The sequence below is a fragment of the Lissotriton helveticus genome, chromosome 3_1 (genome assembly GCF_964261635.1).
Source record: "Lissotriton helveticus chromosome 3_1, aLisHel1.1, whole genome shotgun sequence".
NCBI classification, from domain to species: Eukaryota; Metazoa; Chordata; class Amphibia; order Caudata; family Salamandridae; genus Lissotriton; species Lissotriton helveticus.
In genome coordinates this window covers 111652867-111677143 of record NC_136061.1, presented here as the reverse complement: position 1 = coordinate 111677143, position 24277 = coordinate 111652867, and the positions used below count along the sequence as shown (strand labels likewise).

The 24277-nt window shown below is 46.2% G+C and overlaps 2 protein-coding genes across 2 annotated transcripts in view; one reads left to right on the top strand and one right to left on the bottom strand.

The window, feature by feature from the left end:
* The window catches only part of PIMREG (PICALM interacting mitotic regulator), a 665098-nt gene extending 646898 nt beyond the window's left edge, over positions 1-18200 (bottom strand). The window contains exon 1 of the mRNA XM_078679326.1: positions 18182-18200. The gene's annotated coding sequence lies outside the window, so the exon portion shown is untranslated. The remainder of the gene's footprint in view (positions 1-18181) is intronic.
* AIPL1 (AIP like 1 HSP90 co-chaperone) overlaps positions 1-24277 on the top strand; it is a 212928-nt gene that overhangs the window by 80179 nt on the left and 108472 nt on the right. The gene's annotated exons all lie outside the window — the stretch shown is intronic.

Here is a 24277-nt window from a genome sequence, read left to right as displayed (position 1 = left end):
AATATTTTTGTTCCCTTTCCGACCAATTCTGAATAGTATCTAAAATTTCAGAAGCAGAATTAGTACTACGATCGGCTTTATGCGCCACAGATCTAATCTGAGAGGAACGTTCGGTATTTAACATTGAGCGAGTATCTCGAGCTTCATTCTGATCCGTAGGAGAGTCCTCATCTGACTCAGGAGCAGAGGGAAGAGTATACGGAGGTGGACAACGATCTAATAAGAGAGTATCATCTTGGGGTTTATTAAGAATAGGATAAAGAGGCTTACGAATAGCGTACTGGCTATTTACCTGTAACTGACGCTCCCTATCTTCCCTTTCTTTAATTTCTTTATTTCTCATTTCTAATGCTTTCGCATGCACACTTTTACACTGTTCTTTTTCAATCAAGGCCTGTTTACGCTTCATTCGCTCACGCACTTCTTTCTCCCACTTTCCCACACAGTCAAACATGTCTTGCCTAGCCTTTCGCTTAAACATCCGTTGCTCCACATACCTAATCTTTCGCAAATCAAATGAGCCATGCATAGGCCAACGCAACTCAGGATCCTTACGGGTATATTTGTTGCACAACGTGCTGTACATTATGGACGAAATAACATATTTAACATACATGTCCCTATTAGGCATCCCCTCCGGGGGGGCCGGTTGTGCTTCATCGATTCTCAAATTGGTACCACTACAAAAGCAACACATCTTACCAAGTGTGCTGGAAACAGGCATGCCGAAAATAGTGCAAAATATGCAGTATTGTAGTCAAAGTAGCGCTTAAAGTACTATTCGTACGTTGCGCCGTTCAAATTTCTTAGAAGTAGAGAAAAATCTCCTCATTACCTGCCTATATGTATTGTATTGTGGGAGAGGTGTGGCGCCGCGGCCAGGGCGACTGACGCTGGAATCTGGGGACCACGGTTCGATCCCCGGCTCCGGCGGCAGGTTAGCCCAGCACCATGTGACTCTGGGCAATATCTCGCTTAATCTTCCCGACGGCCCCCAGCGCCTAGAGACCCTTACGGGTGATTGTGCGCTTTACAAATGTGGACTTTACTTTACAAGACATATATAATTTTCATATTCATAGAACTAAATATTTGGCCAATTCCATATTCTTATGCCACAGTAAGTGTTTCTAAAACTACCTTACCAATCCAAGGCGCCAATCTTAGAACAAGCACCTCAAAACGTCTCTTACCAATCAAATGGTGTCCAGGTTCCTACTGCCAAGTTCTCAAATCGACCAAACGGTCACTGCACGGCGAATTAACAGAAGAGATCTCAAATCGAGGACCGGCACCACCCGGATGGTCAGATCAGAAAGAAAGGGAAAACGCCGTGGATGCCAAGACTCGGGTCTCTTCCGGCAGTGATCATGTCCAAAGCGAGATTCCAATCCTTCATCTCGACCAGTCCTTCGGGCATCCGAGTCGCCGATGAGCCCCACTATGGGCGCCAATTTGTGGTAGCAAGCCTCAGCCAGGCCTACTAGTGCAAGGGATTCGCCCTTCTCTGCTCAGAGTCCTTAGACCAATAGTAAGAAGTTGGCACAGAAACTGGAATAGAAAAAACTGAGTTTATTAAACCTCATGAGGTGGAACTACAGTCACACAACACCCTTAGGTATAGTATGAGGTAGCACAGTGACTAGAAGGAGCTTGGTCCTTTTATACCCACACAGGGGCTGAAATGAAGGCTGTACAAGGTACAGAGTAATGGTTTCAGACACATATAAGGTCATACAGAGACTGTGCTAGAAAAAAGTGGGAAGGGCTGACAGTTAGCTAATTCTGGTGGGCACATCTTGACAGTTACAAGTTGGAGACAGCTGTATGCTCGACTGAGCATGTGCAAAGTAGAGGAGACTAAACATATCTTGTCTCTAGGCAGATTTCAAGAGCAGTTGACAGAAAGGTAGGACAGAGCACATGACATACAAAATGGTCGACAGAAATACAGAATGGATTCCGTAAAACGGGCAAGATAGTCTCGAAATACCGAATGTCTTCTGCTAATGCTTAACCTAATTATTGCTAAACTACAACAGGCAACATATTTATTAACCTCACATGAGGGAGACTGTGTCATACAGTACCCTCAGGCCACTGTAGGAGACAGTCTAAGGAGTGCAGAGAACAGGGTCCTTATATATGCATTTGTTGCATAGTCAGCATAAAACCAAGGGGAGGTCCTGGCACATACAAGAATGATTATTGACTAATATGGGTATACAAAATGTGCTTGCTCAACAAAGTGGGAGGAGAGACATTTCTCCTTACATCAGTAAGAATAGCCTGACAGTTCTATACTAGGAGCCGGTGCATTCTACCAGCTAAGCCTTTCTGAGCATGTGCAAGGCTCTGGAAGAGGGAGAAAGCACATGGCTAACTAAAATGCCTGCCACTAAACAAAATGGCTTTCTCCTCATGCTAACAGCGATACCTGCAATCTTTAACACATGAAGCTGCAATTCCATGAGTTGTTACTAGGTGTCCCTCACGAGTCAAATGCAAAAGCATTGAAACCCTGAGCTGAGAGCTAATACTATAAATTCTACAAAGAGCAGAACTGCAGCTTCATGAAAGAGTCAATGCTTTTGCATTTGACTCGTGAGGGACATCTAGTAACGACTAGTGGAACTGCAGCTTGATGTAATAATTTCAATGCTTTTGCATTTGACTCGTGAGGGACATCTAGTAACGACAAGTTGAACTTGAGCTCTTTGTAGAATTATTCTGACATTGGATACTATAACATTCACTGCCCACTGCTAATCTCGTCCCATAACGCTTTGCTGGGCCTTTGGTTGGGATTGTATTTTTGCCCATAATAACTGTGCTTGGGTTGGTCCTAAGAGGATGGGACCACCACTGAATCGTTCAGCAAGATGTGCTCTTTGTTTTCAAGGCATCTGCTTGGTTCTCTAACTAGATTAGGGAGGATCCCAAAATCATCACCTCTCTCACTGCTTGCTAAATTTTTATTTTCACTTTTCTGAAATGACTATATGCATTCTAGCATATGAAGACAGAGATACTTGTTATTTTACCAAAAGTATCTGAGGTTGCTGTTGACGGAGCGAAGTTGCTGAATTCACGTAGTTTTTGTTGAAATTCGTGAAATTTCACATAGTAGTACTCCGCCAACTACGCCCACCCTTACCTATAGCCCCATACCCTGCTCCATAGGACAGGATGGGTAAACATTTTCTCCTGTAGATCTCAAGGAATAGGAGTATGGCCTTTTTCCCTATGGAAGAGACGAGAGAGAAAATTGAACCAACCGTGCGCAAATAGCATTTTTTCCTGTTAGTAACACTGTTTGACAAGGAAAGGGGCAGAACACTCTTCACATCTCAGCATGCTGGCCAAATTCAGGTGGAGAGACCTCAGAAAAGCCACCAAGCTGTCCTCAAGTCCCAAAGAGGTTAAAATGTGATAGATCCATGAAAGTCAAGTGAAGGGAGCTATGTTTGGCAAACGTATACCTAGTCATTAAAAGGTGCAGGTTTAAGCATTGTTCCAATGTTCCAAGGCCTGAAACTGTATTGGACCGTGAGACAACATTCTTCTCACCAGAGAAGCAGTTTAACCAATACAGTAATCCCAATGATTTTGATGTTGGAAGCAAGGAGGAGATTGGGTGTTGTGCACTTTGGATCCTGCACATTTCAGTTTTTAAAGACTGGTACAATTACAGAGGAACTAGAAGAGGGCAGGCTCCAAGCAGTGGATGCTGTGGGTGCCTTAACAGAAGGAGGGGAGAATTTTAACCATGCTGAACCCGACTCTGAACAATGTTCTCTGCCATTGCAGTCTACGACACTCTATTACACTCTGCACCACTCTACACAACGACAATCCACACCATGCCACTCTACACCACGCCACCGTATTCAACACCATTCCACTCGTGCCAATATACTCTACACCACTGCACACTACTTAAATGCACTGTACACCACTTTACTTTACTCAAAACCAATGCACTCTACGCCATTGCACTCTAAGTCAATTTACTCAGCACCACTTTACGCCACTGCCACTGAACTCTATGTCACTCTACTCTACGCCACTCTACTCTGAAAGACTCATCTCTGCACTGTTTTGCTCTACGCCATTGCAATCTACTATGTACCACTTTATGCCACACTTCTGAGCTCTACGCCAATGCACTCTAATCTACTGTCCACCACTGCACTGTGACACTCTACGCCACTTCCTACTATGCCTCTCTACTCTATTTTCTACCACTCTACGCCAGTGTACACTACCCCACTCTATTATACACCACTGCACTCTTTGCCACTGCACTCTACACTACTCAACGCCACTCCACTCTGCAATACTGCACTCTATGGCAATACACTATATGCCACACTACTCTATGCCACTGCACTCTACTCTGCACCACTATACTCTACCCTGCACCACTCTACTCTACCCTGCACCACTCAACTCCACTGCACCACTGAACTCCACTCTGTAACATTCTACTCTCCGTCACTGCACTCCATGACACTGCACTCTACACCACTCTTCGCCACTTCACTCTAAACTGCACCACTCTACACCAAAGCACATTATGCTACACCACTCTACTCTAAACCACTGCATTCTATGCCAATTCACTCTACACCAGTTTACACAAAGCAGTGCACCCTACACCACTGTACCTATGCCAACTATTTTGCACCACTGCTCTTCATGACACTGTACTCTCAACATTCTACTCTATGCCACTGCACTCTACGCCACTGCATGCTATGTCACTCTACACCATTGCATTCTATGTCATTGCCCTATACATCACTCTCTTCTACTCTGTACCACTATACTCTATATCACTGCTCTCTGCACCACTCTACTCTTGTCCACTCTATGATCCTGCACTCTGACACTCTACTCTTCGTGCCTGCACTCTATGCTATTGCCTTCTATGCCACTGTGTTCTACTCTGTACCACTCAACTTTACACCACTATACTCCACTCTACACCACTGTACTCTACACTACCACAGTCTATGCCACTATACTCTAAGCCACTGCACTCTACTCTACCCTACCCCACTCCACTCTATATTACTACACTTTAAACCACTCTACTACAATCTGCGCCACTCCACTCTATGCCATTTTACTCTATACCACTGCAATCTACTCTGCACCGCTCTACTCTATGCCCTGCACTCTACGCTTTTCTACATTACTGCACTCTACGACAATGCACTTGACACCACTTTTCTCAAAATTAATGTACGCTACGCCACTGCACTCAATGCCAATCTACTCTGCACCACTGTATTGTATGCCACTTCATTCTAGGCCACTCTACTCCACTCCAGTCTAAGACACTCCACTCCAGGGTACTCCACTCCATGATGCTCCACTCCATTAAACTCTGCTCTACTGACACTCTACTCTATGTCACTCCACTCTTCTACACTCAACTCCACTCTGTGTCATTCTATGACACTACTCCTCTTTACAAGACTTTACGAACTCCCTCTATGCCACTTCATGCTACTTTAATACACTCTATTCAATGGCACACTGCTCCACTCTACTCTATGCCAACCAACTCTATGACAAGCTACTCCACTGTAAGCCACTCTACTCCACTCTACGCAATACCCTCTATACCACTCCACTCTGCTGTACACCACTCCATGAAACTTATACCACTCCACTTTAAGACACTCTACTCAACTCTGGCACTGTGCTCTACTCTACGCCACCCAACTCTACACCCTTCCATTCTATTACACTCTACTCCCTCCACAACACTCCACAACACCGTATGCTACTCCATGACCCTCCACTTCACTCCTCTCCATGCCACTCAACTCTACTATCCACTACTCCACGCCACTCCGTAACACTCCACTCTACTACATTTTATGACACTCCACTCCACACCACTCTCCTTTACCCTACTAACTTTTAACCATGCTGAACAGCAGCCACTCTGGTGTACAACATTGCTAAAACATATTAGCAATGCCAAAGCGCTTGCATAGGCGAGACCTGTTGGGTTTGTCAATGCTTGTTTTGTGTATGCATTGTATGTTACATGAACGACCAATGCCAACCAGGACATCAGAGAAGAACAGTATTGTAAGTAGTGGAAGAGCATAAGCCTGTAACAAATGCACGAGGGTACATGCTGATATATTTGGTGAGATTCTTATGTGCAGAAAAATGCCAATGCATTGTGGTGTCCTTCAGCAACCAACCAAGAGACAATGATTAGAAGTGACGAATGGGTGGACAGGAATATTTAAAAACTTTTGCATCGAATCGAATTCTGAAGCATTAAAGTGCAAATTATCCAGATTTAAAGCATGAATTTAAATGCATTTTTAAAGGTCAGAATTTACATTTCTAAAGATGAAATAAAACGTGATTTTATTTGAATCTAGAAAGTGTAGATTTTAACATTTATACTTTTTATAATTTTGAAAAGATTTGTTCAAAGAAGTCCCACACCATGCCGAGCAAGTTCATGTTACATTGTTGCAGAGTATGTCTCTTTCTTGAACTGAAATTCCTAAAAATGCATGCTAAGAAATAAGCAATGCTGGCAGAAACCAAAGAGATGAGTTTTCTGTAAAAGCAATTTATTTTATATGTTACAACCTCAGGAAACCCTGGAAGGGGGCCCTGGAGACAGAAAAAATGGGAAAGAATTGAATATGCGCTGTTTCCTAAGACAAAGGTATACATTCACATGGGGATTTTGTCATAAATTATCAAAAGGGGAGCAGGCCCCCGCTGAATATGTCTTAGAGAAAAAAAAAGTAAGACATGAATAAAACTGGTCATAAATAGAAGTCAGGATTGTTGGTGAACATTAGCAATACTGTGTTTGTACAATGCAGCATTTTAGATGTAAAATGGCCGCTAATGTCATGGATAAGAAAACTTGAAATCTGCATGTTCCGAAACGTAAAGAACCATAAGAAAGAGTTAGAGGACAAAAGCGTCTAGTCGAATTAGGCTGGGAATATTTGAGAGATGATATGAGCAAGGTCACTGCGCGTTGTACCTGACTCAAGTAAATGAATCATGCACGCGCTGAACTTTGCTCCAGGGATTCCAATGGAGGACTTCTGCAGAACCCTGATGAACGCTGCACTTGACAGGCGACCCTGGGGGCCCTATTTTCAAAAGGGTTTCTCCCTGGCTTTGCCCTTGGGAGACGTTGTATGAAAATAGGCCCCAGCTTCACTCTTCCCTAAAGCTAATTGGAAGGATCCTCTCTCAGTCAATGTAGGTTTCTTCTCCTTGGAGACGTCCTCAGCGGCACAGCGCTCCATTGTAATATGACAAACCGCGCGCGGGTTGTATGCGTCACATGAAATAACTGCTCTGCGAAGAGAAAGAAAGGATGCCCAAGCCTCTGAGGATCGCCCAAGTGAGTCGGCGATCATTAGGTGGACACTGATTCAAGAAACCACGCGCTCCTCCTGCGTCCCTCTGTGTGAACTGTGCTACTTTTGCAGGATGCTAAAACTCTCTGGTTAATAGTAGTTGGCTGCGAAAGTCTTGAATGTTCCAGCCACACTCCAAGGGAATCAGTTTTCCTTGTAGCTGAGACTGTTGTTGACCCACAACAGAGTTGGCCATCTGAAAATGCAGGAACCATCGAAATGAAAGATCAAACATGTTGGGTATCAACGCAATTATGTGACTGCTGACAGCTTCAGAGGCTTGAAATGAATGTGATGCACTAAGAAAATGCCAATCAAGTACTTGGCAATGTTTGTAAGTGAGCTCACGGCATTGTCAAATGCGCTGATGTGAACACGGGTGAAATGAGGGGCATATTTATGAGAGCCTTGCGTCACGTTTGCTGCGTCAGATGTATGAGGCCACAGCAAAAATCACTGCGTCACCTTACTCGACGCAGGTGGGTGGGGTGGTGGGCGCTGGGGTCCTGGGTGGGGGAGGCAGGTGCAAGGGGTAACGGGGGCGGGCGCGAGGGTCTGCGCTGTGGTGTCTCAATCGAGGGAGGAAGTTAGCAGAATAAAAAAATAAAAATATATAAATAACTTACCTTGCCACCGGTTCCTGCGTCTCCACGCCTGCTCTCCTGCCTCCGACTTCAGGAAGCAGGCAGCCAGGCTTCCTCCCCAAAGCCAATAACAACGCTGCAATGCAGCGTTGTGAATGGTTTGAGCGCCGTGATAAGGCGCTAAGCCAGGGGCTCGAGGGGTGGGCATGGTCTCCATGCAGGCTGTAATGCAGGCTGTATGGAGAACGGGGAAAGTGTGCATGACTAGTTTGAGCGGCCCGAGAGATACTGAAGTAGAGTAATTATTTCAGTTTGATGTTTGACTGTGTGCATGATGGATTTTTTTACACAAACATGGGCCTACTGCGTCTTATTAACCCATGCCTTCTTCTTTCTCACCCCAGTCCTTCTGCCCATCCTTCCCCCTTCCATCTCTCCCTTCTCGTGCTTACGGTTTGTGATGAAACAGGAAGTGAAGCTGCGCCTGCGCAGAGGTGGGGGTGTTGGAACTGAATGCCTAGAATGGCTGTCACCCAATAGCATGAAGAACAAAGGCTTTCTTTCAAAATAATAGTCTTCCAGGTGGTTGTCTGGAAGCGGATTCTCTCACTGTATAGCACCTGAGATGTGGAAGATGGGCCAGGTAGAATGTGAATGGGAAACCAGTGGTGGATTGTGAACTGCTGTGGTGAAAATACCTTTTTTTTTTATTTTGACTTGTTAACTTGTGATACAAGCAAACCTATAATCACTTAGAAAATAAATGTTATATTTAAAATAAGAAACATTGCCAAAGGGTGCATTTACAGCACAATTTTCACTTAAAGTGGCTGAAAATCAAGAGGTTCTGAAGGCCGGTAATGAAATCTCACAATAATTTGGTGGCATGCAGGCAAAGCTTACTATACCCGAAAGTGGAGTTCACCTTTCTTTGACAAAGTGGGGAGAAAACAGTGTAATTTTTAGACAATTCACAGAAAATTGGCCAAAGAACTATGAGCCAGATGTACTAAAATACTGATGGGGAAAAAACGGTCGCAAATTGCAAACTGAGATTGACTGTACTGACAGGTGGTGGCCTACCATCACTGTCATTACATTTTCAAATGGAAAACTTTTTTCTATTTAAAGTAGCCCGATGTGCATAAAAGAAACATCTACATAAGAAAAAAAAATCATTTTTTTTAAATAAAAAGGTTAACTAGACATGGCAATAGTCCCCTGTTCTACTGTCTATCCCCCTGAAGTTGTCACCTTGAATGCCAAAGGCAAAGGGGTACAGAGGGGACCATACTAGGTGGTGTTTCCCGTCTTCTGGGAGCAGTATTATTACCTCTTAAACATCACTATACTTATCAATTCCACAAACCCTGCCTTTTTGCATGTTGTCCTGCGTTTGGATATTTTTCAGTCATCACATGTAACAGCAATCAGCCTTGCTGTATAATGCTCCTAAAGCTTCACGCCACATTCCCTTTTCTTTGAACGTTTTATTTTTTATGTATTTCATGTTCTGGGTTTTAGTTATTCTGATTTGGCTAAAGTGCCTCTTCCTTCTAAACTTTGACATTCTTTGTTACCTTGTGCAGATATACCCCACGGGATCCCTTTACTTCTATGTGATCTTGGGCAGCTCTGATTCAAATAGTCTCTTCACTTTATCTTGCCCACCACCAGTCCTTGCCAGACCCATAACAGTTAGCTCCTATTGGCTGAAACAGCAACACTACTGCTTAATTATATAAAGCCAACATAATCAGACAGGAGACTATTCACACCAATATTCCATAATCCGACCCCAGATCGTAGTTGTGCTATCATAGAACGTTTTATTATTACCTATGATAAAAGCCTCCACAAATGCACTATAGCAGTAAGTGCCCTCTGTCAAAAGGAATCAAACATTTGCAAGAATGGCACTCAAAATTCCTGCTGTATTTTGAGAATGGGCCAAAGGTATGCCAAGGATAGCCAGAATAGAACTATTTTGGCAGGGCTAATCAGTGTGTCATCAAGAACTCCCAGTATCTGTCATGGATAGGTCATGTACACTGGAAAACCAGAAAGTCAATATTGGCAGGGATACTCACAATGTTGTCACAGTACACTATATGTCAAAGATCTGTGTTAGACCTGGCCTCCTTGGCATGGTTTCCCTCTAACGTTTTTCCTTCAGTCCTCCTGTTTTTACTGTTTTCATTTTGCTGGCATTAGAAACCGAATCCCCAAGTCATGTAATGGCGGCTGCAACATTTCCCTTCAAGTTCTGGCCAGGCAATCAGATTACTTTCAGCCAAGCTACACCGGAGAGAAGATTTCCAGTCAGAGGGAATTCGCTCTTGAGTTGCTGGGGGTTAGTGAGGAGCTGTCCTTGCAGTTCAGGCTGGATGGTTCCTATTGGGCAGGATCAGGACTAATGTGCATATGTCTGGGTCCAAAGTGAGGTGGCATGGTGTGTAAAATAACAATGGATTGCTATACGGCCCGAGTAATTACCAGTAGCTGAGATTCTACCCATTACTGTTTTGTATTTATCAACGCTACTAACATTATAACGCAGCAAAGCTATACCTGGAGCTTTATATAATTTTTGTGTTTTTGACTTAGTATTTAGTGTTAATGTAAAATACACTGTAAGACAAATCTTGAAATAAGGCTTTAACACTAATGAAGATAACTATTATCCAAGCCCTATGGCTGGAGTAATTTCTATAGACGCTGTTAGATCTGGGGGTCTCTAGTTGGCAGAGGTAGGTACCAATGTCCAAATAGGGACCCTTGTTTCTAGTCAGGGTAAGGGGGATACACTATTTGGATAACCCCTGCTCACCTCTTGGTAGCTTCGCATGAGCAGACAGGCTTATCAAAGGCAATGTGTAAAGTATTTGTACCAACACTCACAGTAACACAGTGAAACACCACAAATGGACTCCACACCAGTTTAAAAAAGCAAAGTATCTTTATCTAAACTGCACAAGAACAAAACGACAAAAATCCAACATACACAGTTCAAGAATATGATTTTAAAAGAGTTCTAGGGTTTGCGTCAATATAATCCACAATTGCGTCAGTTTTAGTCCAAAGTACCTGTAGATGCGACAAAAGTTCCTAGCGGCAACTGCAGCATCGAAAAACAAGCGATGCGTCGCTCCTGAGACCGTGGGGAGGTCATTGGACAGCGGGCGTGTTGTGATGAATCTGGTCTGTATGGGGAGCCATGCGACACCTTGTATGGATTCTGGGGTGCAGGTTCTCCAGTAGGAAGCGTCTCGCACAGGCACTATGCGACGATCTTCGGGACGGCGACGACCTTTGGTGCTGGGGCGATGCGCAGTGCAGCGTTGATCCTCTCTGTCACGGCCTTCGATGCGCTGGCATTGGACTCTGTGCCGATGTTCGCAGCGACGGAATGCGGTCCACAAGCAAGCGATGCAATTGTTCTTACAGCGACGGCAGGCTCTGCAGCGATATTCGCAGTGGCAGGAAACTTCCAGCACTGGGATGATGCGCTCCGCAAACGAACGATGCTTCGGTTCTTGCAGAGGCAACTGGAGCTGCGACGATCTTCACGGCGACCGGAATTCTCTCGCACTGTCGACGACGCGCTCCGCAAGTGAGCGATGCGTGCAAAATTGTAGATCTTCTTTTCTTCTTCTTTTCCAGCTCCCCAAACTGCAGGCAGCAACCTCCAGAGGCCCTACAAATGGATCAAGCACTCTAGGCAGGTCAGAACTCACACAGCAGAGTTCAGGGGGGAAGCTGGGAGTGAAGTCCTTTTGTTCCTGGGACTTCTCAACCTGAGGCCAGCTCTTCTCAGGCCCTTGGTGATCTCTCCAAGCAAGGGGACACAGCCACCGCAAAGTCCTTTACCTCTCCTTGGCAGAATAGCAACTGCAGGTCAGCCCAGAAACACACAGCAGGACAGGCCTTCCTCTTCAGTCTTTCAGCTTTTCTCCTTAGCAGAGGTTCCTTCTTGATTCCAGGATGATCTAAAGTCTTGGGGTCTGGGTATCCCTTTTTATACCAATAATCTCTTTGTTCTCTAAAGGCAGAGAGGCCTTGGTCTAGTCCTAACCAGTTCTGGTCAGTCCTGGAACACTCTGTTTACATGACTCCTTCCTTCCTTTGAGAGAGAGGGGCAGGGTTGTCAGCCGCCCAGCAGGAGGGGGAGCCAGCGTTGTGGAAGGCAGACACAGCCCTATTCAGGCCCAGGTGCTATCCCCTCCCACCACTCAAGATGCAGTTGAAGCTTTTCAGACTAGTGCTGACTCACCCAGCCTCCTGGAGCCACCCCAGTCCCTGTCACTCACAAACCAGACAGTCAATTCACAAACAGGCCAAGGCACACAGAAAGGTCTGACAAGAAAACAGCCACTTTCTAAAAGTGCTGTTTTCCATCACAGGATTTAAAAACCATCCTAAAAGATGGGTTATTAAATTCTGAGTTCAGGGATACCAGACTTTAAATTTCTATCTTGCTCCTATAGGAAGATATGCAGGTAAACAGTATACACAGCATTCTCCATTCTAGCCTATGGGCAAGATAGCCTTTCAATAGTGAAAAACAAAATTGTCAGTATTTCACTATCAGAGCATGTCACCTACACTAGTACATGCTCTACCCTTTCACATACACTGCACCCTGCCCAGGGGGGTACCTTGGGCCTTCCATAGGGGTGTCCAATATGTACAAAAAGGGAAGAGTTAGGCCTGGCCAGTGGGGACACTGGTCAGGTCAGCATGGCAGTTAGCAACTGCACACAGGCACTGCGGTGGCAGGCCTGAGACACTCAGTGCACTTTACTAGTGACCTACTGGTAAAACAAATATACCAATCATGGTCACAATAACAATTTACCCAGGGAGCACTTGCACTTTGACACTGATGAGCAGTAACAAAGTGCCCACAGCATCTAAACCAGCACATATGAAATCCAGCACAGCGTCAAAAATACAGGCGTTAGAGGCAAAAAGTCACTGGAAACCACGCCAAAGATGCCAGGTCTAACACTGAAAGAACATGCTGAGATTTATGCTTTTAATTATTTTTTTAAGTTGCGTAAGGGGGTGATTTAACACATGCAGGGTTACGACGTAGGGGAGTCAAGGCGATCGCTACTTTCGTGCAATATCCATTCCACTTATTCCTGGCTGCACTGCCCCAAAATATGAAAGTACGCATCACAATTGTTGGCGATTGTGAGTGATCCTGGACCGGGCAGAGGGCAGTTCTTTTCTATTCACTGCCTGGCCTTCTTAAGTCTTCCCTTGTTTGTAGCTGTGCCTATTATGAGAACACACCTTCTGAAAATGAGACTACCAGGTAATATTATTAGGAAAGATGATAGATCAAATTGTTTTTCTACTCTTGAGAGAACATTTGATTTGTCCTTCCTGCCATGTACAACAAATTACACATCTTAGGAGAATGTGTAAAGTGCGAACAATTTAAATCCATTTATTTACTCTTGGTAAATAACTCTCCTGACATTGCCATCTCGCTGGGTTCAATTTGTGGCAGCTGCTCTTGTGGAAGATTGAAAATACGACAAAATTAATAAGGTTTTGTAGTGTTTCCTGTGTTCCATGTTTAAAGAACGTGCAAACCTAATATACTAATTTTGTAACTAGAAAATGGGATGCAAGTGTGAAGGGAATATTTGCCCCACTTGTATTTGCTGCCTTTGCTTCGGTAGCTGTTTTCAAGGGCCTGATTTTAAAGATCACAGTGTATGACAAAAGAAACTGAACCATTAACTCCGGATAACCCCTGGTATTTGCCCATGCATTGAATTGCTTAATGCTGTCATGGTTTATTGTTGCCTTTCTGAACCTTAGGCACTCTGGGTCCGATTCACAGAACTAACAAGACAAAATCCTAAACTTACTACCATTTTGGTACTCACAGAAGGCACTTACTCATTTTGGTATTCACAGAAGGCACTTACTCATTTTGGTATTCACAGAGGGCACGTACTCATTGATGAGTAAGTGCCTTCTGTGAATACCAAAATAGTAGTAAGTTTAGGATTTTGTCTTAAGTTAGTTCTGTGAATCGGGCCCATTGTTTTGCAAAAGGCTAGGGCTGACCCTTGGCCGGTCTCCTGCTAGCCACGCCTTATTCTCATCTCAGTTTTCCAGTCTTGCTCTATTGAATGTTTTCGACTTTTAGATATTTTCTAGGTGTGGAGGTAAACATTTTGACCCGACCAAATCACTCACTACTACCTAATGGCCCTATGTCAAAAATCCAGCACAAAGGACTCGTTTGTCCCTATAGACAAAAAGTACTATTGACTGGCCATTAAGTTTGAACATTGTAGTTTGTTGATACCTTAACTCTGTCGCTTTTTTGCTGTTGCGACACATTCTCCTGACAGTGGCGGCTGGTGACATTTGAAAGTGGTGGGGCGCGTAAAAGGCTGGGCATACAGCACCGTAGCGAGCGAGCGAGAACAACCTGAGGGGGGTTAGGGGGGAATGTCCCCCCAAGAAAATTTTGAGAAAAAGAGTGGAAAATGGTGCATTTTCAAGCAAATTTGAGAAAGCAGGAAGGTTAATAAAGCAATTGTGAAAGTGTAGTTATTACATTAATAAAGAGAGGTCATATAACATAGGTAGCTGCTGGAAGGTGATTTGTGGAAAGGAGAAGATCTCTGTGAATAAAGTTAGGAGGTGATTTGTGGAAAGGAGGAGATATTTGTGTTGTTAGAAGAGTGATGATCAAATAATCCAAAGGACTAGACGAAGACACTGAGGAATGAAAATAGACCCACCACAACTATGGATTGTACACCCAAGAGTGGTATGAGCAGGGTGACTACTACCAGGAGATCTAGAAGGAGTGACCAGGGGCAAAGGAAATGAATCTGTCAATGCCATGCTGGTCACACTTGGTAGTAAGTCACAGGTGCGGTGGAATGGTTGCCTAGGTCACAGGCTGCTGAGATATTATAGAGTCCACCTTGGTTATGGTGAGCTGTGACGAGGAAGCTGCACGCCTGTGTGTGAGTTATCTAGAGTGGGGTGGAGTTGGAGGGTTCAGTCGGTGGAGAAAGGCACCAGAAAATGTGACCCACATGAACACTGGGCGCCCAAGAAGCATGAGGGCTTGGGAGTTTGTTTCTGGGCGCACAGTTCTTAGGATCCTTGCTAGCCGTGTAAACCAACATGATGGGCACCCCTATAGAAGGTAATAAGGGGTATCTGAGTCTCCCATAGGTCTCACAGATATTCATTGACCGTGGGCTAAACCGGAGACCTATGAAGGATTGGGGGCCCTCCGAAAGGTTTGGCTCCCCCAATGCACCACCAGTGCTGCAGGGGCCAGCGTTACACTCCTAATCCTTGCTAGCACTTCCCACACATAATGCTTCTCTGATGCTTATGGATATTGGTAATTATCACAAATTTGAACTGCTACAACATTAAGATCACAAAAGATATTTCTCTTCTGTGTATATTACCTCTTGGTTTGCTTGTAAAATTATCATCTTTCCTCCAGTTCTACCCAGTCAATCGGCTGTTTGTCAAACAGAACAATATCTTCAAGTCACTAATGGCCTACAGGCTTCTTAGTTTGTTCTGCCTGTTTTTCCCTGGGCAGGGCAGTAGATTGTGTAAGCAAGTTCAATACCTCACTCTGTTATCTATTTCAGTTCTAGCCCATTCCAACACGCCATCCTCTTAAGGTGGGATTGCTAAAACATGGAGAGTGGGATGTAGTACTGAAATAAAATGGATAGAATTGTAAGTTTAGTTTGAAAAAACCCAAAAGCGAAGTTCTTTTATTCCAAAGATATTTCATGAGCTCTGCAACACCCCCAAGTGCGCACCCTAAGGGAGAACTCCCTAACACTATAAGCGATAAGGTTTTATGCCACCCTACATATTCTTTTTTTCTCACAGCAGAGCTTATTTTTATTAGAACAATATTATGAGTTTGTTGAGCGATGGCTAGGCGTCTATTCATTTCCTGGCAAAATAATAACCTTTATTTATAAATAAGCTACCTAGAAGTGAATTGTAAAGTGTAATTTAGGTGCACATATATCTAAAATAATATATTTCTACAAATACTGCATTTTGATTTTCTCACAAACGGCGGAGTACACTTGTCGTAGAAGTTCTGGAAAAAGTTTTAGACTCTGAAGGGTTAATATTTCTCCTGACAGAGGATTCTGAGCAGAAAAAAACGTACAGGATAAGTGCTCCCTAAGGGACCAAACCACAGATTACAGATTTCTGCACTGCCACTTCAGTAAAACCGAGTCCTGGATAAGATTGTGTGTAACCACCTGCTTAATCCTTAAGTGCAGGCGCACTGTTTACCCAAGCTCCACTAACTAGGGGAAATATCGGCTGTGCTGCAACTGATGAAGTGAAATCTCCTAATACCTTCATGCATTAATAAGAAAGAGACCTCTTTTTCCGTTAACTCAGATACTGAGAATAGCAATTACCACTTTCACTAGAAATGTTTTTTTGTTCCTAAAAAACAATCCACAAATTAAAACACACACCAGCTTATATATGCAAAATGAACTCACACTGCAACCATAAAAACGATACCAAGTTGACATATTTGCAATATGATTTTAACAATGACTTTTTAATGCTTGTTGGATTCACTGTCCGTTTAGGGCTGTTTTCAGTTCCAGTTGCACTGTGCGCCTATCAAAGACCTTACCTTGATAATATTATAGAATCCATGCCGTTTTGTCAGTCAGCCAGTCCAACACACCTTAAACGGCAAAATATGCTCTAAATAAGGAGTGATTAGTGCACCTTTGCAGAACACAAACTGACGAAATATAAGTTTTGATTGCAGTACCAAAGTCAGTTCTGCTCATTTTCGACCTTGGAAGGACTGTGCCTGAACAGTCCTGTCGGATTAGATTAAACCTGTGATTTTAGCACCGATTGAGTTGGAGGATATTATGCCCCAATGGATGCACCGCTACGGCAGTAGGATCTGTGTTTGACATGATTATAGATTAGAATTCTGACAGGTCTACTAAGCCCTTCATCATGCTTAGGCCGGTAAAATCATTAACATTGATTAGGGTAGCAATAACAGCTGTTATTGCAGTGCCAAATACTGCTCAGGGTGACCAGCGCACTACATATACATCAATGTATCATCTATGATGCTTCACGGTGATCTAGTGATCGAGGGTGGATTCTTACCATGTGACCACAAGTAAAGAAAAGAAACCTGCTTAGCATGATGACATGGACGGAAGTGGGCCAATACGCTTCCTTCGCCTTTGCTGCGTGTTCTTACTGTACACGCACCCGCTATAATATAGTTAATGTTGTGTGTTTAGGTTAAATGAGTAAATGAAAGTGCTTTACGTTTGTGAACCCTACAAGGCAAGGGGACACTCCATTGGAAACTACAACAGGTGACACCAGCGTGTGATGAATCTGAAGTGCGCGCAAAACAAGATGCCCTTCACCATTTTCATTAAAAATCACCAAAAAGGTGTAAATCTCGGAGGGGAAGGTCACTGCGTAGTTTGGGAGCTGACAAAAGAAACGAAAACTGGAAGGTACTCAGGGAAGACGAGGCAGGAGAGAAGGAGACACAGCAGAGCAGCACAGAAGGACTGGGGAGAGGAACAGAGACATGGGGAGCCAAAGAGGGAAGGGAAGGCACAAATAAAAAGCATAAAAAAACTGAATCCACAATGTAAAGAAAATGGTAAACCATTTATTAAGAGGAGAAGTGCAAGAACAAAGAGGTAAAGAAAACGAGGACGAATATAATAAGCACGTTGAATGAATTGCATTACTTAGAGGCTTGTGGCATTACAAGGCGCCCCACAGCATCCCCTGTCCCAGAAATGTCAAAAATACCCCAGAGCCAGCAGCGCCCTCTCAACCAAAGCTGCCGTGGTAACCGAACCCGCGTGCTGCCTTTCCTCACATAAGTTTTGAAATAAAGGCGGGGGCAGAAAGCCTGACAGGCTGCAGCGAGGCTGGGACTTCACATGTCGTGACTAATAACTTCTTGACAACCTCTTTCACAGTCACGGTTGCCGGCCGGCATTACAGGTGGGTGGGGGGGTTGAACTGGGGTCGTCGCGCCGCGCGGGGGGGGACGTGGGGGGGGGGGGTCTTGGCGGGAGAGGTTTAGTGAAAAAATATATATAAATTAAAACTTACCGTCCCGCGCCGTCTTCTGAATGGGTCCGACTTCTGCACCACCCACGCTCGGCACCAGTGCTGAACTCTGCGCAGTGTATTTACTCAGCCAATCCTGGCACAGCTTAACAGTGCCACTGCGCCAGGATTGGATAACGAGCAGGGTAATACTGCCCATGTGAGACCCGGGTCCCCAGGTCTCTGCCTGTCTGCCAGCTAGAGGGGAGGAGGAGGGGGGAAGGGACTACCGCGTGTGCGCATGCGTGGGCCAGTCGTAAAAAAGGACTAGTCCAAAATGCGCACACACTGTGCTGCCTGCTGCGCTCCTATTTCTGCTCAGCTGGCGCTGTCATTCACTCTCGCAGCCCCGCCCCCACACCATTCTGCGATGTCCGATTCTGCTTGTCCTGGTACAGGCAGCTGGCTCTCATTGACGCACGCACGCAGACTGTGAGTGCGCTTCTTAGGATCATTTATTTTTCAATCACTGCACTGCACATACTTAATAAATGCGCGAAGTAACGACGGTGACTAGTGGGGCAACGCCCCAACGCCCCCAATGGACCCACCGCCACTGTCTCCTGATGCATTTAGTTCTAACGAAGGTTTGCTTCTTGTGCAAAGTTTGCAATTGTTTTACAGGTAGTTCTCACAGAAGCTATTTAACCTAATGGAAGCTGTATTATTTGGGGTTAGAGGCGCTCGGTCACAGCTTCTAACAAGAGCGTGACCTCTCACTTCCCTTGCATAGCAATTTATTTTCGAACACATTCCTATGAATGTCATCCATCTCAAAGTACATTTAAAGGATGAAAGGTGAATTATTCCTAGAGACTTGGACCCATATTTACTAAATATCACACAAATTACATAACGCAGGGCAGCAAGTTAAGTTGCAGCACTCTGTTGCGTGAATAAGAGAGAGCAGCAGAGCGCCATTTCTACTAAGATGTGGCGCTGTCTGCTTTCGCCCTGCACTGGTACACTTTTGTCTGCCATGTACCAACACCGACACCCTTGCACCAAGTTGCTAGGGTGTCTGTGTAGTGGTAAGCACAGGAAGGGAAGCCTTAAAATACAAAATCAATGTTTTAACACCTTCGGGGCTCGTGACGAGACCAGCTCGTCATGAGTCACGGTGGAGCTGTGCTCATGACGAGCTGGTCTTGTCATAACGGCTCCGCGCCGCACACGTGCGATTAATTCCCCGCCTGTGCGGGCAAATTAATCAGTGGGCGGGGTCTTGACGTGACCAGCTCGTCATGAGCACAGCTCCACCGTGACTCATGACGAGCTGGTCTCGTCAGGAGCACCGTGCTCACCCCCCGCCACCCCACACCGTGGGGAACTACCCCTGCAGTGAAGGGGTTAAAGGTTAAAGCGATTCTCACTTTGTACGTGTGCTCTAGAGTGCAGCACACATGCAAAGAGCGAGTAAAAAAAGGAGAAAGAAAAACATTTCTCTTTGTTATGGCTGCCACCGGAAGTCACAGATTTTTGCCATAAATCCTTGTCTACAACACTTTGGGGCGTATTGCGCTGCTTGTGCGTCACTTTTTCGATGTATCAGAGGCACAGTGTGTCCGCCCATATTTACAAGGCCATGTAAAGTGACCCCACGTGGCTTTTCATGGTCTTGTAAATATGGCCTTCTTTCACACATTACACTGCGTAAAACGGGGTGTTCCATGGGTTTTGCAGTGGGTGGTCCCACGCAACATCCATGGAACCTGATGCATTCCCAGATTTACAAGGTTTTGTAAACCTGGTTATGCGTCAGATTCCTATGCCTCCCCAGGGGAGATGTAAGGGAGACGTAGCGAGGAGAAATACCTTTATTTCTGCTCGTTTTGAAGAAAATAACTTTTGTGATTGCCAAGGCGTCTCTTCCTGTACAAAAACAATCCCCCAACAAACGCATATACCATGGCACAAGGGTGACTGCATTGGCGCATGGCAGCCCATTGTGCACCAGCGTAGGGGAAAAGGACAGGAAAGAGCCATATCTTGATGATACAGCACATTTCTGTCCTTTCCTTTTGACGCACAGTAGCTGAGCAGGCAGGCCGTGCTTCAAAACATTGTAATTAAAGCCCTTTGTACATAGGAATTTGTGTCAAACCCCTTGGGTGGTTGCATGTGAACACACATGCACCTTCCACGGAATGCCTCCTCAAGGCAGCACATTGCGCAGCTTTGTGTAACTTTTGGTTGCTGTAAATACCACACTATTATTATTATTAATGGGCATTTATTAAGCGCCTGGTTACGCCACTGGCGTGTCCCCGCGCTATGACAAGTGGAATGACTGTCCCCCCTCCTCCCAAACAAGCTATTTGCTGAAAAGGTGCGTTTTAAGTTTTTTCCTAAACTGGACTTCGGAGGGTTCAAGCCGAAGTTCCAGCGGAAGATTATTCCAGCATTTGGGAGCAAGGTATCTAAAGGATCTACCTCCCATACGAGCTTTAAATATTCTTGGAACTTTTAACAGCCTGGTCTGCGAGGACCGAAGACTGCGAGCAGGCTCATAATGGGATACTAGACTCTGGAGCGGAAAAGGTGCTTTGCCGCTCAAGATACGATGACAAGTGGCAAGGGCCTTAAACTCCACTCTCCTCTCAATGGGGAGCCAGTGGAGGGCCCGTAAGGCTGGTTTGGCGGATGACCTCCTAGGGAGTCTGAGGACCAACCGCGCTGCCGCATTTTGAAGAACCTGCAGGCGGCTGATGACCCTGCCTGTGGCCCCCAAATAGAGCAGGTTCCCATAATCAAGTCGGGAGGTGACCAAGGCATGCACCAGTGTCTGACGAGCAGAAATGGGAAGCAGATCTAATACTTTCCTAAGGGCTCTCAGAACACTGAAGCATATCCCTGCCACCCGACCGACCTGTGGACCGAAAGTAAGGTCCTTGTCCAGCCACACGCCAAGGTTCCTTGCCTCACGGCAGGGAGCAGGAACTTCCCCCAGACAAGGTGGCCACCACGCCGACGACCACGCAGACGGTGCACCCCCCACCACGAGCACCTCGGTCTTGCTCCCGTTCAACTTTAAACAGTTTGCAGACATCCAGGCAGCAAGATCTTTCATGCAGTTCCTGAAGATGTCTGCCGCAAGTCCGGGCGCGCGCGATAGGGAGATGACCAACTGCGTGTCATCGGCGTAGGACACCAAGCGGAGACCATGCCCCTCCACGATAGTCGCCAGGGGGGAGACGTAGATGTTGAATAGAGTTGGGCTCAGGGACGAACCCTGAGGTTTGCCCTGGCCCAACTCAATCTCCCTAGAGTAGCAGTCACCCAATCTGGCTTGGAAGCACCTCTCAGAAAGGAAGGACTTGATCCAACCAAGCGCAGCTCCTGTCACCCCTCCTCCATTCAGACACTGTAGCAAGGTGGAATGTGCTACAGTGTCGAATGCTGCGCTTAAGTCTAGTAGGATCAATGCCATCGTTTGGCCCTCGTCTACTCCCTGTCTGAGTGCTTCCACTGCCACGAGGAGAGCAGACTCCGTCGAATGACGGGGGCGGAAGCCAAATTGCGAGTCGTGGAGTAGCGACGCCATCTCCACAAACTGCATAAGCTGTATGTTGGCTATTTTTTCCGCCACCTTCGCCATATAGGGAAGGAGGGAAATAGGACGGAGGTTATCCAGATTTTCGAAGCTAACGTTGATCTTCTTTTGCAGAGGAAGTACCACTGCCTGTTTCCAGGCCTTCGGGACCACCTGAGACTCAAAGGAGATGTCCAGTAGCTGACGCACATAGGGCTCCAGTACTGGCAGACTGTCCTTTAGCCGACTAGGAGTGGTCGGATCTCTAGGGGAACCGGATTTTATGGATCCACAAATACGGAGAAGCTCCGTAGTGGAAGGAGTAACAAAAGTAGTTAGCTGATGTTCCCCTTTCATTCTTGGGAATTCCGAGGGGGTAGGACCATTGTCTGTCCTCTGGGGGAAGGAATTGTAAATATTGGAGACCTTAGTTGCAAAGAACTCAGCAATTCGATTGCAGCCCTCCGTGGTACAGAGTTTCTTAGGCACTGTGGCGGATTTTCCTATTGCAATAGATTTATAAATAGAGAAAAGCTCCTTGGTGGACTGCTTTGCTTCCTCTATCTTATTGCAGTAGTACAATGATTTGGCCTTCCTAATCAGCGTGTGATAGGCACGTCTGCAATCTATGTAAACTGTTTTGGCCTGCGTGGAATAGGCTATCCTCCATTGCCTTTCGGCACGTTTACATGTTGCTTTGGCCGTTCGCAGAAACTTCATTGTACCAAGGTGCCGATCGTTGCACTCGGCCCCCTAATTTCGCCATACCCAAAGGTGCCACCTGATTCAGGGCTTCCAAAATGCGATGGTCAAGATTGGAATTAATTTCATCAACCCCATTGCCCCCAGGATGACCTTTCTCGGTGAGTGCCAGGTTGAATTTGGCCTGGGAGAACGCTGTTCATCTGCGCCTAGGGTGCTTATCAGCGGGACGGTCATTGGGACGTGGTCCCTGTATTTCGATGGTAAAGGGGACGAGGAGATGGTCAGACCATGCAATGGGAATCGGGGTTTGGGCATCCACTTGGTTCCAGTTAGCAAAAACTGGGTCTAGAAGGTGGCCCAACTTATGGGTGGGTTGCAATACCTTCTGTTCGAATTGTAAGCTGGCCATCGTATGGCATAGCTCACTCGCCACCCTGTCCGTGGGGGTATCTAGATGTAAGTTGAGATCCCCCAGGACCAGGTATTTGTCTGAGCGTAAAGCAGCTTCTGTAACGCCTTCCACTAGCTTTTCAATGAAGGCTGCAGTGGAGCCTGGAGGGCGATAAATTAACAGGCCTTTCAAAGTGAAGCAACCATTAATAGAAATGGAAAAGGCGCCAGCCTCACTGTCGTCAATCACAGTGCGATCTAGCTGACATTGATAGTCTTGTTGAGCAACAATGGCTATGCCGCCCCCTCTCCCCCGTATTCGGTCTAGCCTTTGCAGGCAGTAACCTTCTGGAATGGCCTCAATGATCTCCGGCATGGAGTCTTGGTCAAGCCAGGTTTCCGTAAGGAAAAACAGATCCCATTGTTTCCCAGTAAGAAGGTCATGAATATCGAGGGAGTGTTTTCGTAGGGAGCGTACGTTTAGTAGACCACATACCAAAGTATGCTGGCCTACAGTTAGTGCCTTACCTGTGTTGAAGGTGTAATCACAGTGGCTGCAGCCCGCATTGTTCCCTGCCTCAATGCTGTGAGGGCAAAGCCCACGCAGCTCTCTGCGGAGGAGAAGTCAATCATCTCGACTCCAGCAGACTTGACAGGAAGAAGAGGCAAGAGGTCTGGCCCTGGGCCGCAATCGGCCGCGGACGGGCGCAGACGGGCTTAACTCAGGCGCAACTCCGGCGCGCCTTCGTCGCGCCCGCTGCGCTCGTCCGCTGCGCTGACGACAGCACATCCGCCTTATATCCCCCCCAGCGTCCCAACAACTAGAGCGCTGCTGTTCCCTACCGGAAGTGCCTGGCTCGGACCCTCCACGCCCTCTGCTCAAACGGCGCTAATCACCGGCGTCAGACCGAGGCGGGAGGGAGGGGCGAGTCCAGCACTCCGTAGTCCGCCTAACGAAGCTCAGCCGAGCAAAGTGTGGAGGGACAGACAACACGCTGACAACACGCTATGCAAGCAGCTTCCCAGCCAGGTGAGGAGAAAGTAATGTGCAGAGTTAAAAAAGCATTAAAACGCTCACGCGCCGCAAAGCATGCGAGCTACACGCAAATGCGCTTACGTTTAAAAGCGGTAGGGACGCTGCCACAGTCCACTTACCACGCAAGGCTCCTGTGTCCAGTGCCTTATATCCCCCCCAGCGTCCCAACAACTAGAGCGCTGCTGTTCCCTACCGGAAGTGCCTGGCTCGGACCCTCCACGCCCTCTGCTCAAACGGCGCTAATCACCGGCGTCAGACCGAGGCGGGAGGGAGGGGCGAGTCCAGCACTCCGTAGTCCGCCTAACGAAGCTCAGCCGAGCAAAGTGTGGAGGGACAGACAACACGCTGACAACACGCTATGCAAGCAGCTTCCCAGCCAGGTGAGGAGAAAGTAATGTGCAGAGTTAAAAAAGCATTAAAACGCTCACGCGCCGCA